General features: G+C 37.2%; 1 long non-coding RNA gene across 1 annotated transcript; it reads right to left on the bottom strand.

Annotated features, from left to right (window-relative positions):
• Positions 1–7,949: 7,949 nt before the first annotated feature.
• On the bottom strand, positions 7,950–17,446 carry LOC118763742. The gene is made up of 3 exons (XR_004999494.1): positions 17,297–17,446; positions 16,455–16,462; positions 7,950–7,959 (listed from the first exon to the last, which is right to left on the bottom strand). It is a non-coding gene; the product is annotated as an uncharacterized LOC118763742 (long non-coding RNA).
• Positions 17,447–17,557: the final 111 nt, after the last annotated feature.

Genomic DNA, 17,557 nt, shown 5'->3' with positions numbered 1-17,557 from the left:
GTTAAGATGCGATTTAAGTTTCATTGAATTATATAAAGTATGTAAACATGTATGATGGCATTTACTTTGAAACGATTTTTAAAGTTCTTTCTGCTCTTTACTTACAGAAGTTTCATTTTCTAATTCTAGATTATTTTGGTCGAGAAGGTTACCCACATTGCCTTCACAATAAAACATAAACATGAAAAATATCTTCACATACAGATTTCCGACTGGAAGTTAATCGTCGTTATACAAGAGGGCAAACAAAAGTGAAAATATTTGGTAATCAAAAAGGAAGTGTTTTGAGTTTACTAAAACAGAATGATTGTTTCCAAAGAGGACCAAAATAACCACAACTGGAAATAACCACTTCACATTCTTCAAAAGAGGAGTGAAAAATAAAATATGCACGTGGACCACTTGAAGTTGGCAGTCTGGTCACCAGGATATTTCCTCGGGTGCTACAAAGGATGGGAAAGAATTAACAGAATCTATTTGTCAAAAGTGAAACAATAACGTCTTTTTAAGCCAAACATTGTACAATATCGTTCATTGATTTAGTGATTTTTTCATCATTACTTTGGCAGATATGGTGATGTCTGCTTAGCTGATGAGGTCAAAGAATTAGGAGTGTTTGTGTCAAGGACAAAAACACTTCTAATTCTGCTAATGTATGTGTGTTTACATATGTGTGTGAATATATATATATATATATATACCTGAGAATATGTGCTGTCTGTCTGCATGTATGTGTCCATCACTAAACCCCGAGAACTACCCAACAGATTTCATCCAAATTTTACACATACACTACTTAGAGTCCATGGAATGTCATGGGCCAAAATCTTTTCAACTTCTTGCCTAATGCGAGCCCTGAGCATTCTCTTAGACCGTTTCGGTATTTCGCGTCAAAAGTGAAACAATAACGTCTTTATTGTAATATGAGATAATAGTTTCACTATTAATAGTGAAATTATTAAAAGAGAAACTATTATCTCACATGACATATTGACATATATATATAGATCGCTAGCCACAACACATTATTTTCTCTCCTTGTTTCTTTCTGTGTTCTTTTCTGTGGAAGAGCGTAGGCTCGAAACGTTAAAGACCTTTTCACTTCCCGAGCGTTATACTAATACATCTGTTTGTTGTCTACACCACCTGTCTTCGTCTTTTGATTTTTTGTGAATTCTCCCCTATATATGTATATATATATATATATGTGTGTGTGTGTGTGTGTGTGGTGTGTGTGTGTGTGTGTGTGTATGTGTGTGTGTGTGCGTGTGTGTGTGTATATATATATCTGTACATATATATGTATGTATATATATGTATACATATATAGATGTATAGGTATATATGTATATATATACATATATAGAGATTTATATGTATATATATTTATACATGTATGTATATATATATGCGTGTATATATATATGCATGTATGTATGTGTATATATATATGTGTACATATATATGTATGTATATATCAATAATAAAGGGTGAAATTATTTAATTTTGAAATAATCATTTTTTTCACCAAGTAGAGTTCGGCATGTAAAAGACCCATTCAAGGAAGGTTTAATTAATACTAAGTAATTAAGTAGAAAGAATAGCCAAAACTTTTTGACTGCTATTTCTAAATTCGGTGTGTGGTGAGGCAAATCGTTACTGAACCCTTAATTACTTACTATGTATGTATATATATATACATATATATATATATACATATATGTATGTATGTATGTATGTATGTATGTATGTATGTATGTATGTATGTATGTATGTATGTATGCATGCATGCACGCCTGTATGTATGTATGTATGTATGTATGAATGTACCTGAGAATATGCGCCGTCTGTCTATCTATCTATTTATTTATCTTTCTATAGCTTTCTCTCTATGTGTCTGTCTGTGCTTGCGTGCACGTATGTATTTAGGGCATGGTTAAGAAGCTTGCTGGACGATGAAGATATCTTACGTTCGTTTCCTCATTGTATATACCGGGTAAATGCTCTAGCTATAGCCTGGAGTCGATCCATGTCCTGTGAGAGAATTTCGATGGACGGAAAAGGTGTAGAAGTCCATCGGATGGACTTCACCTACTACTAAAAAGTTCAGCCAAGCCGAACTACGTCACGCTGATTTCTTCTTGAAAATTATGTTAAGGGGACACATCTGTGGACTACTCATATTATACACACGTACTATCTTTCCCTTTCTCACTCTATCTCTCTGCTATAGCAATAATATAAACCGGCTGAAAATCAAAATCAGTTGAGCTTCTTAAAGTACATCCCATCTAATCACCTCTACCCTTCCCTCATACCTCACACTTCTTTATCACAACCTTCGCCCACCAATCCGTAACATTCATAACCTCTTCCGATCTCACCAACTGCCGTTTCCCAGTGATTCCAATGATCCCTCTTCTCCTCTGCTGTCGTTTATGCTGCCAGCCGCCCCCGGACTAACTCGGGCAGTTGATTTTGGGCTGTTTGGACAATTGAATTCAATTGAGACAATCGCCATTATAGTGGGGCATTTTCAGGACAATGAAGAATATTTTCACATCTTTTGACAGCAATTTTCTAACATATAAAGACTCTTATACACACGTACGTACACGCACGCACGTACACACACACACACACACACACACACACACACACACACACACACACACACACACACACACACACATATATATATAATCATAAGATGTGAGAATCTGAGTGTAGGAAATTTGCGAACTTCGAGCAGTCCGTGGTAGGTATAAAAAAAAATATTTAGGAACAATAACAATTTATTAGCATCGAAGGTTGTAGGCTTTTCCCTTATCGTAGTTGGATAAACGGAAAAAAAAATTAAGATACCTTCGTTGATTAATTATTACACCAGAAGATCTGCTAACTAGGAAACATATGTAGCCTAAATTTTACATGCTCTCTCTCTCTCTTAATTTGGATATATATACTCATATGTATATAGAGAAATATATATATATATATATACAACAATATAAGGAATGGCCCTGATAGGCCATTCGACTCACTAGAAAGAGCAGCCAAACTCAAACCGCTAAATAGTTGTAATTCTGAAATTGAAAGAGAAATAAAAACATTTACCCTTTTCATCTCTGGACTATGCATAGTTTCGACAAACTTTGGTAAACAAATTAATTAAATTAAATTAAATTTATTTACAACTGGCGTGTCTCGTCAGCAGAGAAGCCGAGGACGAGAATATGTCCACGATGCGACAGCAAGGAAGCCTCAAGCCTATATGCTCTAAATTTTCAAAATCCATTCCTTATATTGTTGAATGTATATTATATAGTCTTTGACTATCTTTTCTTTTTCACTAGACCGCTGGTAGCGGAGAATTTTTTGCTACCCTTATATTTATTAATTAATGATTTTTTAGCTAATTTTGAAATTAAATCAGCAGTTTATATTTGCTGCTGAGAAGACCGCGCGGTGGCGGTGGATTTTGAAAATTTAGAGCATATAGGCTTGAGGCTTCCTTGCTGTCGCCTCGTGGACATATTCTCGTCCTCGGCTTCTCTGCTGACGAGACACGCCAGTTGTAAATAAATTTAATTTAATTTAATTAATTTGTTTACAAGGTTTGTCGAAACTATGCATAGTCCAGAGATGAAACGGGTAAACGTTTTTATTTCTCTTTCAATTTCAGAATTACAACTATTTAGCGGTTTGAGTTTGGCTGCTCTTTCTAGTGAGTCGAATGGCTTATCAGGGCCATTCCTTATATTGTTGAATGTATATTATATAGTCTTTGACTATCTTTTCTTTCTCACTAGACCGCTGGTAGCGGAGAATTTTTTCTAGACTTTTTTTGCTACCCTTATATTATTAATATATATATATATATATATATATTATATATATATATATTATATATATATATATATATATATATATATATATATATATATATATTATATATATTAAACGTAGGAGTGGCTGTGTAGTAAGTAGCTTGCTTACCAACCACATGGCTCCAGGTTCAGTCCCATTGCGTGGCAGCTTGGGCAGGTGTCTTCTACTATAGCCTCAGGCCGACCAAAGCCTTGTGAGTGGATTTGGTAGCGTCGACCTCAGTGGAATTTGAACTCAGAACATGAAGACGGACGAAATGCCGTTAGGTATTTTGCCCGGTGTTCTAATGATTCGGCCAGCTCGGCCGACTTCTCGCCAGAAGAAAACGGTATTATCATGCAGTTGAAGGCGGTGAGCTGGCAAAATCGTTAGCAGGCAATCGTTGGTAGAATTTCTTCCGAATTTATGCTCTGAATTCAAATTCCCCTGAGATCGACTTTGCCTTTCATCCTTTCTGGATCGATGAAATAAATACCAGTTGAGCACTGGGGTCAACGTAATCGACGCGCCTCACTCCCCTAAAATTTCCGGTCTTGTGCTAATAGTAGAAAGGAATATCATCACACGGTTATAAAGTTGATTAAAGAGAACGTTTTGCTCTGGGAAATATGTTGTACAAGAATGACGTAAATAATGTTTCGTTAGAGCTACGCGGCTTACCTTTTGAAGCTATTCCCTTCATTACACCAGTTTCAACAATCCTTTAAAGACTGGTATTCAAATAAAAACATGCCTACCGTATTTCAAATTGAACCTCATGGTGGGAGATTAGTCGGAGGCAAACATTATTTACATGTCAGAAAAGGCCATTTGATGGCGTTTCATGAATAGATGTATCTATATGTATATTCTTTGACAAAAATAAAAAAAAATAAAAAAAACAGTTGATATCCTTAATTGAAATTACTATACACAATAATAGCTATGATCGAAAAAACAAACAAGGCAAATATTTACAATTACCAGGATTCACGCAGCGTTGAGGTGTTTGACATTCTCCCCTGCAAACTTTATCTTGTTTATATTTCGTCTTCATAATATTTATAAGCAAAGTGGTTGAGAAACGTCTTTTCCGCTCCTGAACAAGCTTTAGTAGAAGTAAAGTAATAAATATAAAAAGCGATGTTTTCAAACGAAATTTACGTATTTTACAAGAAATCATTCATATAAGCAGATCTCTTTCTCTCTCTCTCTCTCTCTCTCTCTCTCTCTCTCTCTCTCTCTCTCTCTCTCTCTCTCTCTCTCTCTCTCTCTCTCTCTCTCTCTCTCTCTCTCTTTGCCAGCCAGTGGTCGATCTCGAAGTAAATCCCTAATTCATTTAAAGAGTTCGGTTTTCAATCTAAATCGTCAAGACTACTTAATCTAATATATATATTTTTGAAAGCTTTCACCTTAGTTTTTAACTTTATTTATTTATCTATTTATTTATTTATTTATTTATTTTACTGTAGCTATAAAATAGAAATATAGTATCTGGAATCTGGAGTCGGGCCAAGAATGTCTATAGAATAGCGGATTAATTACAAAAGATAGGAAAACAGCGTTACAGCTAATCTGCCGATACTGGTATTTAAAGATTTACAACATTTTAGTGGTGCGAAATATAACAACATGAACTCCAATTAAACAACTAAATGTAATTGTATATTGTCTATAAAAATCATATGCATCACGGCAGTTATTAAGTTTGGGAACTAAAATAGCAGATCAAATTTACTTTATCGCCCTGAAACGAGGTGGTGAATTAGCCGGGTTGTTAAAGTGTCGGTTAAAACTTCTTATATATATATATATTTATATAGGGGAAGAGAGACTCTGAGTTCAAGTCTCGTGTTTCTTTTCATTTTTCTTTCTTGCTTTACATCCTTTCAGGCTCAATTCGATAACGATATACCAACTTATGGTGGTTGGTTGATGGAGTTGTTAGAACGTCGGATCAAATTTAATCAGTTTTTGTTCAGACTCCTTGGCCTTGTTGGGTGGTACACGTTGTCCGTCGCCCTGTTTAACACCACTACCCGCTCTAATGGAATCCATTCGATTGCAAGCATTCGAGCTAGGTTTCCCGTTTAAGGGTTCCCTCTTCTCCATCTAGTCTCGAATGTCCTCTTAAGGGACCTTGGGCACTGCTTTCCTTATAAAAATATAGTAGTAGTAGAAAGAGTAGACTGATCGGCCTTTCGAAATCTGAAGTGTCCACCAATATGAACTGGTCAACTGGAAGGATATTGCGCAGCTGAAGAACTTGGAAATAGGAACGTTCAAGCTTCTTTTCACCCACGTGGCATTACTTTGTATAATATGGAACGAAAGGGAAAGAACCAATACAAAAACATCTGGAAGAAGCTAAAGAAGAGCTTAAATATAGCCGCAGGGAAAATGATGCTTAAATTTTTGAAAAGATAACGTTGTGTTCGATGTCTGAACACTAAATACAAAAAAAAAAACAAAAAAAACGGTTGGTCATGGTTGGAACGCCTTAAATTATAGGATGACTCCAAGTGGTCTGACACGAGGACTAAAATATCAACAACAGTGACCCATCTCAGTAGCAATTTCGATGCGGAGCCATCATACACGGAACGGAATACAAATGTTACTTTGTGTATGTGTGTATGTGAAAGTGTCTCTCTGCGTGTATACATATGTTTATATAATATATATGTATATATATATATATCTCTCTCACCTCCAGCCCCCTCGATCTGTCTCTTTCTTCTCCTCCCTCGTCCACCTTCTCTCTCTTTTCATCTGTCCCTTTCCATCTGTCCCTTTCTCCTGTCTTTTGTTCTCACGTGACCGCTAGCCGCTGTTGAGCGCTCTTTTCGTTCCAGCAGTCGCCGAAGCAACACGTATTTGTTCGTCTCCCTGCGGCCATTAGGCACAACTTCACAAGCCAGCCCCATACTCAACTCGTCCTGTCGAAAGACCCTTGTCCTACGTCCTGGTTTTGTTTTGTTTTTTATTTTTACCGTTATTGTTTTTACGTTTTTGTATTCTTATTGGTGTCACGTATTCTGTATTTTTGTTCGTGTACTTCGTTCGTTTTCCGTCCTCGTGTTGTATACATTCGAAGCTTTCTTCCAGGGGATCTAATGCGCTTGGCTTAGATTTCCCTTGGCGGGCTGCCCATATCGGAGCAATCTCAAGATTAATCAGCCGAAATTGCTAAGATGATCTGGTTCTTGACTGATGACTGAGGGCTTCGAATGTCCCGTCCTGTGGTTCTTGTGTCGTCTCTGTGGTGTTTCATGTTCTTGTCCATGTCTGTAATTATTTTTACTGTTTACCTATATATATATATATATATATATATATATATATATATGTATGTATATATGTATGTATGTATGTATGTATGTATGTATGTATGTATTATATATATATATATATAATATATATATATATATATATATATATATATATATATATATAATTTTCCATTCTTTTTATAAAGAAACGGGCGGTTTCTAAACAAAAACGAAAGTTCCTTTATTGGAATTCAGATAAAAAGAAGAAACGAAACATTCCATGGATTTTGAAAAAAGAAAATCGACAAATCCACCGAACTGAATCTCGAGTAAAGTCTTTTACAAATAAGACCTAAAAATCACGAAAGAATTGTATGTGAAATAGTTTTCCTTATACAATAGTTACATCCCTCAGATGTCGAATTTGCCTTTCATCCTTCTGGGGTTTAATAACATAAGTACAAGTCAACTACCGAGGTCGATATAATCGATTGTTCTCTCTCGTCCGCGCCCCTTTGTAACACATCGTTGTTTCCAATAGTCTTATTTTCATCCCGGCAAAGGAATTTATTGGGTTTGATTTCATTCTCGCAGTATCGGTATATTTTAATAAGTTACGAAAAAATTTGTACTTTTTGTGGAAAAGAAACAGGAAGTTGTCTCTCTCCATACATGTTTCCAAAAACATCAGAGACATAACTGAATGGCAACGGGTTTATCAAGTATTGAAATCAGAATTTGGACTCTACTTTGTCAGGAAATTCTCGTTTAATCTATCGAGTATATTCACTCTCTTTCCTTCCAAAATATTATGCTCCTTATAGGGCGGCGAGCTGGCAGGATCGTTAGCATGCTAAGCAAAACACTTAGCGGCAGTTCGTCCGTCTTCACGTTCTTAATTCAAAACCTGCCGAGGTTGACTTAGCAGTTGAACACTAGGTCGATGTATTCGATTTATCCCCAAATTGTTGGACTTTAAGCTAAAATTCGAAACCAATAATATGTTTCTCATAAAGGCGGTGAGCTGGCAGAATCGTTAGCACGCCGGGCGAAATGCTTAGCGGTATTTCGTCTGAGTTCAAATTCCGCCGAGGTCGACTTTGCCTTTCAGTCTTTTAGGGCCGATTAAATAAGTACCAGTTACGCACTGGGCTCGATGTAATCTATTTAATCCCTCCCCGCTCCAAAGTTGCCTTTCTGGCATAAAATTTTGAAATTAATATTACGTTTCTCATACACAAAATGAAGGCCGTGGCCTAGCCACAAGGTTGTTGAACTCACGCTCGCAAGGTCATGGTTTCGATTCCTGGACTGAGCGGCATGTGGTATTCTTGAGCAAACATAGAAATCAGAAAAGTATAAGTATACATACATACATACATACATATATATATATATATGTGTGTGTGTGAAAATGGCTTGTGAGTGTATGTGTGTGTGTGCGTGAGTGAGTGTGTATCTGTGTGTGTGTATGTTGGTGTTTGGTGCCTCTGTGTTTTTGTATTTATGTGAGTGATGTATGTGTGAGCGAGTGAGGCGAGCAAGTTAGTAGCATTAGAGAGAGAGAGAGAGAGAGAGAGAGAGAGTGTGTGTGTGTGTGTGTGTGTGCATACAGTAGATATGGATATAGGTCGGTGAGAGTGTGTGGAAGACGAATTTAAAATAACATAATTTTTTTAAAATTAAATATTACACACACACACACACCACACACAACACACACACACACACACACATATGCGACGGTCTTTGGTAAGAAGCGTCGATTTTTTTACAATTCTGTAAATAACAATAATATTTTTATAAGCTTAAATCTTATGCTCGGTGATCGCTTATAAGCTTATAAAAATATTATTGCTATTATTTACAGAATATAAGGCGGCGAACTGGCAGAAGCGTTTGCACGCCGGGCGAAATGCTTAGCAGTATTTCGTCAGCCGCTACGTTCTGAGTTCAAATTCCGTCGAGGTCGACTGTGCCTTTCATCCTTTCGGAGTTGATTAAATAAGTACCAATTACGCACTAGGGTCGATATAATCGACTTAATCCGTTTGTCTGTCCTTGTTTGACCCCTCTGTGTTTAGCCCCTTGTGGATAGTAAAGAAACAGGTTTTTCCTCTGCCGCTACGTTATGAGTCCAAATTCCGCCGAGGTCGACTTTGCCTTTCATCCTTATCCGGGTCGATAAATTAAGTACCAGTTACGCACTGGGGTCTATGTAATCGACTTAATCCGTTTGTCTGTCCTTGTTTGTCTTCTCTGTGTTTAGCCCCTTGTCGGTAGTAAAGAAATAGGTATCTCGTCTGTCTTTACGTTCTGAGTTCAAATTCCGCCGAGATCGATAAATTAAGTACCAGTTGTGCTTACAGTAGAAAAGATTATTTATAGAATATATATATATATATGTGTGGTGTGTGTGTGTGTGTGTGTGTGTGTGGTGTGTGTGTGTGTGTGTGTGTATAAATTTACAGAATATATATATATGTGTGTGAATGTAAATATGAAACGGATGGGTATTTTGTGTATGACTACACATGTTTTCGCTGCGAATTTTATGTAGAACACGGATAGATTATATAACATTACATGTAACAATACGCAGCATCATGTAACATGTAAGTTTGTGTTTTCATAAGGTTCCACTTCTTCAGCTAATACACCTTTGTTTTGCCTTGATTTAATTTAAATGAGCCCTTCTGTTTTACTACCTATCTATCTTTCGATCTATCTGTCTGTCTACCTGTCTGTCTATCAGTCTGTCTGTTTGACTGTTTGACTGTTTGTCTGTCTGTCTGTCTGTCTATCTATCTATCTATCTATCTATCTATCTATCTATCTATCTATCTGCCTGCTTGTTTGTATGTTTGTTTAAGTATCTATCTATCTATCTATCTATCTATCTATCTATCTATCTATCTATCTATCTATCTGCCTGCTTGTTTGTATGTTTGTTTAAATCTCTCTCTCTCTCTCTCTCTCTCTCTCTCTCTCTATCTATCTATCTATCTATCTATCTATCTATCTATCTATCTATCTGCCTGCTTGTTTGTATGTTTGTTTAAGTATCTATCTATCTATCTATCTATCTATCTATCTATCTATCTATCTATCTATCTATCTATCTATCTATCTGCCTGCTTGTTTGTATGTTTGTTTAAATCTCTCTCTCTCTCTCTCTCTCTCTCTCTCTCTATCTATCTATCTATCTATCTATCTATCTATCTATCTATCTCTCTCTATCTATCTATCTATCTATCTATCTATCTATCTATCTATCTATCTATCTATCTATCTATCTGCTTTTCAGAGTCAGTGTCTTATTTCATTATAGAACACATGTTCCACAGTTACCTCACTAGTCGATATGAATATGCTGTATACAATGGTAAAATGTTATTTCATCTACCTATCTATCTATCTCCATAGGTATTGATCAAGGTTCTATTCTATGGACACTTTTATTATTTATATGACCGACATAACCAGAGCGTCGAAATAATCTGAATTTTATTCAATATGCGGAAAACGCATATCTTTTAGACACGAATAAAGCAATCTACAATCAGCCGAAACAATGAATTTTTAAATAACCTTTTGCCTGTGAAAGTAAGTACAACTCTCATTGTTATCAGAAACAGATTTCCTTGGATTCATTAGCGTTGCTTGAATGTGACGATAGCGGAATAGAATATGCTGATTAATTAAAATTTCCTGGAATCATCGTTTGTAAGATTTTAAAATGGAAACCACATATTTAATGTACAGGTGAATACTCACTGTTGTTGGAATCTTATCTCGCACATATATATATATTATATATATATATATATGAGATATGATGCATATATGTACGTACATATTCATCTGTGAGGAGCCCCCCCCTTCGGTCAGGAATGACTATGGGATTGCACCTAGAAAGTTACCCTCCGTGCACAAGTCAGGGCAAGATTGTTTGTGAAAGCCAGCAGTCGCCCATGCATACCAGCCTCCTCTCTCCACACCACTGATGTTATCTACGGGAAAGGCAAAGGCCGATGCAGCTTGGCACTAGTGACGTCGCAACTCATTTCTACAGATGAGTTAACTGGAGCAACGTGAAATAAAGTGTGTTGCTCAAGAACACAACACAACACAGCTCGGTCCGGGAATCGAACTCATAACCTCACGATCGTAAGCTCTACGCTTTAACCACTAAGCCATGCACCTTCACTAATAAACATAAAATAAATGATAATACAAAAATGTAACAGACAACAATACAAAATATAAGATGACAAATACAGTTAGTGTTGAAATAGTATCAAAATGTATTTTTGACAGTTCTATATTTAAGAGATGAAGAATTGTGTGCATTATTTACATTATTTGTATAATAATAATAATAATAATAAAAATAATAATAATAACAACAATAACAACAACAACAGCAAACAGCAACAACATTGAAAAATACCTTAGGAATGAGAACCCAGGTTCGAAATTTCTCCAAGACACCTGATGAAGGTTGGAGGGTATTTCAGCTGAAACAAACAAGATGAGGACAAATATCCGTCAAATGTAAATAATGTAAATAATGTAAATAATGCACATGTATTTTTGACTTTAAATGATCAGTGGACTACTGGTTAGGATGTTGAACTCATGATAGTATGATTGAGGTTTCGATTCCCGTAGCTGGCGGTGCATTGTGTTCTTGAGCAAAACACTTCATCTCTTGTTGTTCCAGCCCACTCAGTTGTAAGCGAGTTCCAGCAATAACTGGGAAGTTAACCATATGACAGACCGGCGTCCCGTCCAGGGAGTGGGTGGTGTGATAAAACTCCGTCGACAATACCTTCAAGGTAGATCGAGCTAAATCCCGGCCTTATGAATCCGGTGACACATGATAAACCTACGTACATATAAACATCGTCCTGGTGAAGCTAAAACTTAAGAAACGGAATCTAGGGAATAATTTTAAATAAAGCTCATTCATCTCTGTGGAAGTGCAATGGCCCAGTGGTTAGGGCAGCGGACTCGCGGTCGGAGGACCGCGGTTTCGATTCCCACACCGGGCGTTGTGTGTGTTTATTGAGCGTAAACACCTAAAAGCTCCACGAGGCTCCGGCAGGGGGTGATTGCGACCCCTGTTATGCTCTTTCGCCCAACTTTCTCTCAAACTTTCTTGAGTAACGCTGTGATGGACTGGCGTCCCGTCCAGCTGGGGGGAACACATACGCCACAGAAACCGGAAAACTGGGCCCATAAGCCTGGCTACGCTTGAAAAGGGCGCATAAATAAATAAAATTGTTTGTAATATCCAGCGTAAAAGATGTATACCCGTTTCCTAATCAAATTCTCTAATAATTTTCGTTTTGGCACGCCGTCTAAATAACTTTTGGCCCTCTAAAGTAATCAAACATGTCTGATTACAGTCAAATAGTTATGTATGTGTAATGGAAACCACGTCCAAGAGGCTTAATGCGCATGCGCAATTCCTTTCAAACATTATTTCTAATAAGATCAATTCTCTTTAAAAAGACATCATTTAAGTTTTCAATAAACACGTATTCGTGTCTGCGCACATCTGTTTGTGTGTATTATATTATGCATGTATATGTATATGTATATGTATATATTATATATATATATATATATTATATATTATATATATTATATATATATATATATAATACATATACATGCATACATATATGTTTATATGTACATATAATGGAAATCCATTAATGCAGTGCAATAAAACGTAGCTTTTCACTTCAAAACAGGGAAAAAACACTATATTCTTGTCTTCTGTTCAACTAATACTCGCTGTTATATCGGTAAGCATTAGTAATTTGTACAACGTCTGAAAATGGATTATCGAGATCCTGCCTCCTATAAATCGCTTCTTGGGAAATCAGTGGGGCTTTTTAAATCAATCAATCAATCAATCTATCTATCTATCTATCTATCTATCTATCTATCTATCTATCTATCTATCTATCTGTCTGTCTGTCTGTCTGTCTGTCTGTCTGCCTGCCTGCCTGCCTGCTTGTCTATCTATCTATCTATCTATCTATCTATCTATCTATCTATCTATCTATCTATCTATCGTAAATATCATCATCGTCATCATCGACATCATCAACATCATTACCGCCGCCATAACTGCCACAACCATCACTTCAACCACCACTGTCACCACCGTCACCACCATCACCACCTCCATCATATCTATCACCACCACCACCACCACCACCACCACGATCCTCATCATGATCTTCATCATCATCATCATCATCATCATCATCATCACCACCACCGCCGCTGCTGCCGCTGTCGCCACAACCAACACAATCTTCACCACTTCAACTACCACGACTATCACCGCCTTAACCACTACAACTATCATCCTATTCAACACCATCACCTCCACCAAAACTATCATCATCATTATCATCATCATCTTCATCGGCATTATCATTATTGTCATCTTCCGTCTCACAACCGACCTTTAAAATGGCGGAAACAGATGGTGTTCTTCACTCTAGTACTTATGGCGAAAGAGGTTATGTGATGGACGTGGCCGGAAAGGTTGAGGACAAGCGTTTTCATCATCAATCAAGCGCGCATCGGTTTTTTTCAAGTTCCACTTAAAATTGGAAGTGTTTGTAGAGAAGGAGTGCTCTGCTCCACGATTTTGTCAAAAGGCGGGTGAAGAGGCATAAGAGTAGCTGTGTGGTAAGTAGCTTGCTTCCCAACCACATGGTTCCGGGTTCAGTTCCACTGCGTGGCACCTTGCGCAAGTGTCTTCTACTATAGCCTCGGGCCGACCAAAGCTTAGTGAGTGGATTTGGTAGACAGAAACTGAAAGAAACCCGTCGTATATATGTATATATATATATATATAATATATATATATATATGTGTGTGTGTGTGTGTGTGTTGTGTGTGTGTGTGTGTGTGTGTGTGTGTGTGTGTGTCTGTGTCTGTGTCTGTGTGCTTGTGTGTGTGTCTGTGTGTGTGTATGTTTGTATGTCTGTGTTTGTCCCCCAACATCACTTGACAACCGATGCTGGTGTGTTTACGTCCTCGTAACATAGCGGTTCGGCAAAAGAGACCGATAGAATAAGTACTAGGCTTACAAAGAATAAGTCCTGGGGTCGATTTGCTCGACTAAAGGCGGTGCTCCAGCATGGCCGCAGTCAAATGACTGAAACACATAAATAGCACTCCTAGGCACAGCGCACATCCTACATAAAACAGTAAAGAGAGAGTATGGTAAAAATGGTCAGGATAAATGGAACAACTCTAAATATGTACCTCATATGGGATTGCACCTAGAAAGTTACCCTCCGAGGCACAAGTCAGGGCAAGATTGTTTGTGGAAAGCCAGTAGTCGCCTACGCATACCAGCCTCCCCTCTCCACCCCACTGATGTTATCCAAGGGAAAGGCAAAGGCCGATGCAACTTGGCACCAGTGATGTCGCAACTCATTTCTACAGATGAGTTAACTGGAGCAACGTGAAATAAAGTGTCTTGCTCAAGAACACAACACAGCTCGGTCCGGGAATCGAACTCACAACCTCACGATCGTAAGCTCTACGCGCTAACCACTAAGCCATGCACCTTCACTAATAAACGTAAAATAGATGAGGGCTTGAGCTTTTGATGATCAGGGTAATCCTGAATCTATTGCGGAGGGATCCTTCATTTGCCTTAGTTTGAGGCTCTTCTGTATCAAGAAGTTTGCACCATCCATATGTTCATTTATTTTGTATTCTATTTGTACTTTTTATCGCATCTCTCGTTTTTTTTTATAACTCATTCGTCACTCAAAAATTGTAAACTGCCTTTTTAATGTCTCTCAACTTGTTTGATGTCCTTCTAATGTTCCTCATCTTGTTTTTAGCAAATAAAAGAAATCATCTGAGTTCAAATTCCGCCGAGTTCGACTTTGCCTTTCATCCTTTCGGGGTCGGTGACATAAGTTCTAGTGGCGCACTGTCGATGTAAGTCGATGTAATCGACTTGTCCCCCTCCCGTAAAAATTCAAGCTTCGTGTCTAAAATAAAAAGAATCCTCCTCTTCCTCTTCCTCCTCATAATCATTATCATTATTATTTTTTGTTATTATTCAGTAGTCTTATTTTTATCACGTACTTTCATTGCACTGACGAGCGCAGCTCTATGTACCTTGGGTATGTGCTGTGATTTGTTTTGTGGTGCTCTTATTTTCACTGTATTGAAAGTGTTTTACGTAGGATGTGCGCGGTGCGTAGTAGTGCTATTTTCTGTATGTTGTATATACTTTTAAGTCCTGGTGTTTTTCTTATGTATTTGCCTGAATGTTTCTATCATACCTAATGCGCCTACTGTAATAGGAATTGTTTCTGTTTTTAGGCTTTACATTCGAGTTACCTCTACTTCCAGATCTTTGCATTTTGAAAGTTTCTGTTTCTTTTAAAGAAACATTGTCATCTGTTGGTATTGATACATCGATTAGAAAGCATTTTTTTCTTGGTGATCTCTGACAACTATATCTGGCCTATTGGCCTTAATTTCTCTAGCTGTGTGTAGTCATATCCCAGAGTATGGTTGCTTTTTCATTTTCTGTGAACTTTTCTGGAGTGTGCCTATACCCTCTTTTTTTATTGTTATTCCACAGTGTTGGCATAACTTTCAGTGTATATAGGTCTCAACTTTGTCGTGTCAGTGAATATATTCCTTCTTAGCCAGGACCGGGAAGTCAGAGACAATATGATTTATTGTTTCTTCTCCATCACCACATTTTCTGAAGTTACTCATATTTCTTTTCTTTACATGTCTTTGGTGATTTCTGTTGGGAAGGCTTTGATCTTGTGCTTCAATTAAAAATCCTTCAGTCTCCGCTTTGTGTCCTGAGCTTCTCAGCCATTGTTGAGATTTTGCTTTGTCTATTACTTTTCTTGACCTCTAAGAATTCCTTTCAACACACGGGTATGATGCCCCCCACCCACTACTTCTGCTCAGGATCAGAGATGCACATATCATCAGCCACTAAGGGACATGGTCAGCTGGTTAAGGTCAAACAACTGACTAGCAAATCTGTGGTATTGAGCAGACTATTTGCTGTAGCCCATCTTTTATACCAAGACAAAACAATGTACATGACAGCACTTCCAATCAGTTAAGATAAGAAGCCATGACAGCCACTGCCTGGTACTGCATTAGAGCATTTATTATCATCATCATCATCATCATCATCATCATCATCATCATTATTATTACTATTATAATTATTCGATGCTGTTGTTGACCATTGTTCCGTTTGTTTCACTTACACGATCCCACAGAGATTTCTTGACACTTGGCCATTAATTTCCGTCATTGTCACAGATCATCAGCGGCACTTGTGTCATTCCCTGCTATATCTATTTAAACATTGCAACTTGGTATGATTATGTGGTAAAAAAATCAATGAATTGAATTGAAATTAGATTAAAATTAAGACTGGGAGAACGTGTTGTGGTTATATTTCCATAATACGAAAAAACAGTGAAATATAGTTAAATTGTTTACGCGATGGCATCACGGAATGAAGTGTGTGTGTGTGTGTGTGTGTGTGTGTGTATGTGTGTGTGTTTGTGTTTGTGCATCACATTATGTGTTTGTATAGATTGCCTGCGTATTTCTCTCTGCTCATCGAACTAATTTAAAAGACACGTCTTATTTTATGGAAGAGTATAAACTAGCACGATATGTAACTGTCAACGTGTATGTATATATATATATATATATATATATATATATATATATATAACGTGTTATGTGTGTATATATACAGATAGATATATTTGATATATATATGTGGGTGTGTAAGATATACGTATATATATTATATATATATAAGGTTAGTAGCGTTCATATTATGCCCATAAGTTACAGGCAAAGTAAGGCGGCGATCTGGCAGAAACGTTAGCACGCCGGGCGAAATGCTTAGCGGTATTTCGTCTACCGTTACGTTCTGAATTCAAATTCCGCCGAGGTCGACTTTGCCTTTCATCCTTTCGGCGGGCGATAAATTAAGTACCAGTTACGCACTGGGGTCGATGTAATCTACTTAATTCCTTTGTCTGTTCTTGCTTGACCCCTCTATGTTTAGCCCCTTGTGAGCAATAAAGAAAATAAGTTACAGGCAATGCCAAAGATAAACATGAGTTCATCCGGAATCAAATTTAAAGTAAACAGAAAATGGAGAAATATTGATCAACTACAATTTACTAACATCGATTATTACTTTTTAATACAAATGGACTTTATCCCATACAACAGCCGTTTCTGCTTCCAATGTTCCACGGAAGCAGAAATTTGTGTGTGAATAGGTGCGCGTGCGTGTGTGTATGTGTGTATATATATATACGTAGATATACATGTACATATATATATGTATACAT

Source organism: Octopus sinensis, linkage group LG6 (genome assembly GCF_006345805.1).
Source record: "Octopus sinensis linkage group LG6, ASM634580v1, whole genome shotgun sequence".
NCBI classification, from domain to species: domain Eukaryota; kingdom Metazoa; phylum Mollusca; class Cephalopoda; order Octopoda; family Octopodidae; genus Octopus; species Octopus sinensis.
The sequence above is the reverse complement of the archived record's forward strand: the minus strand, read 5'-3'. Positions and strand labels throughout refer to the sequence as shown.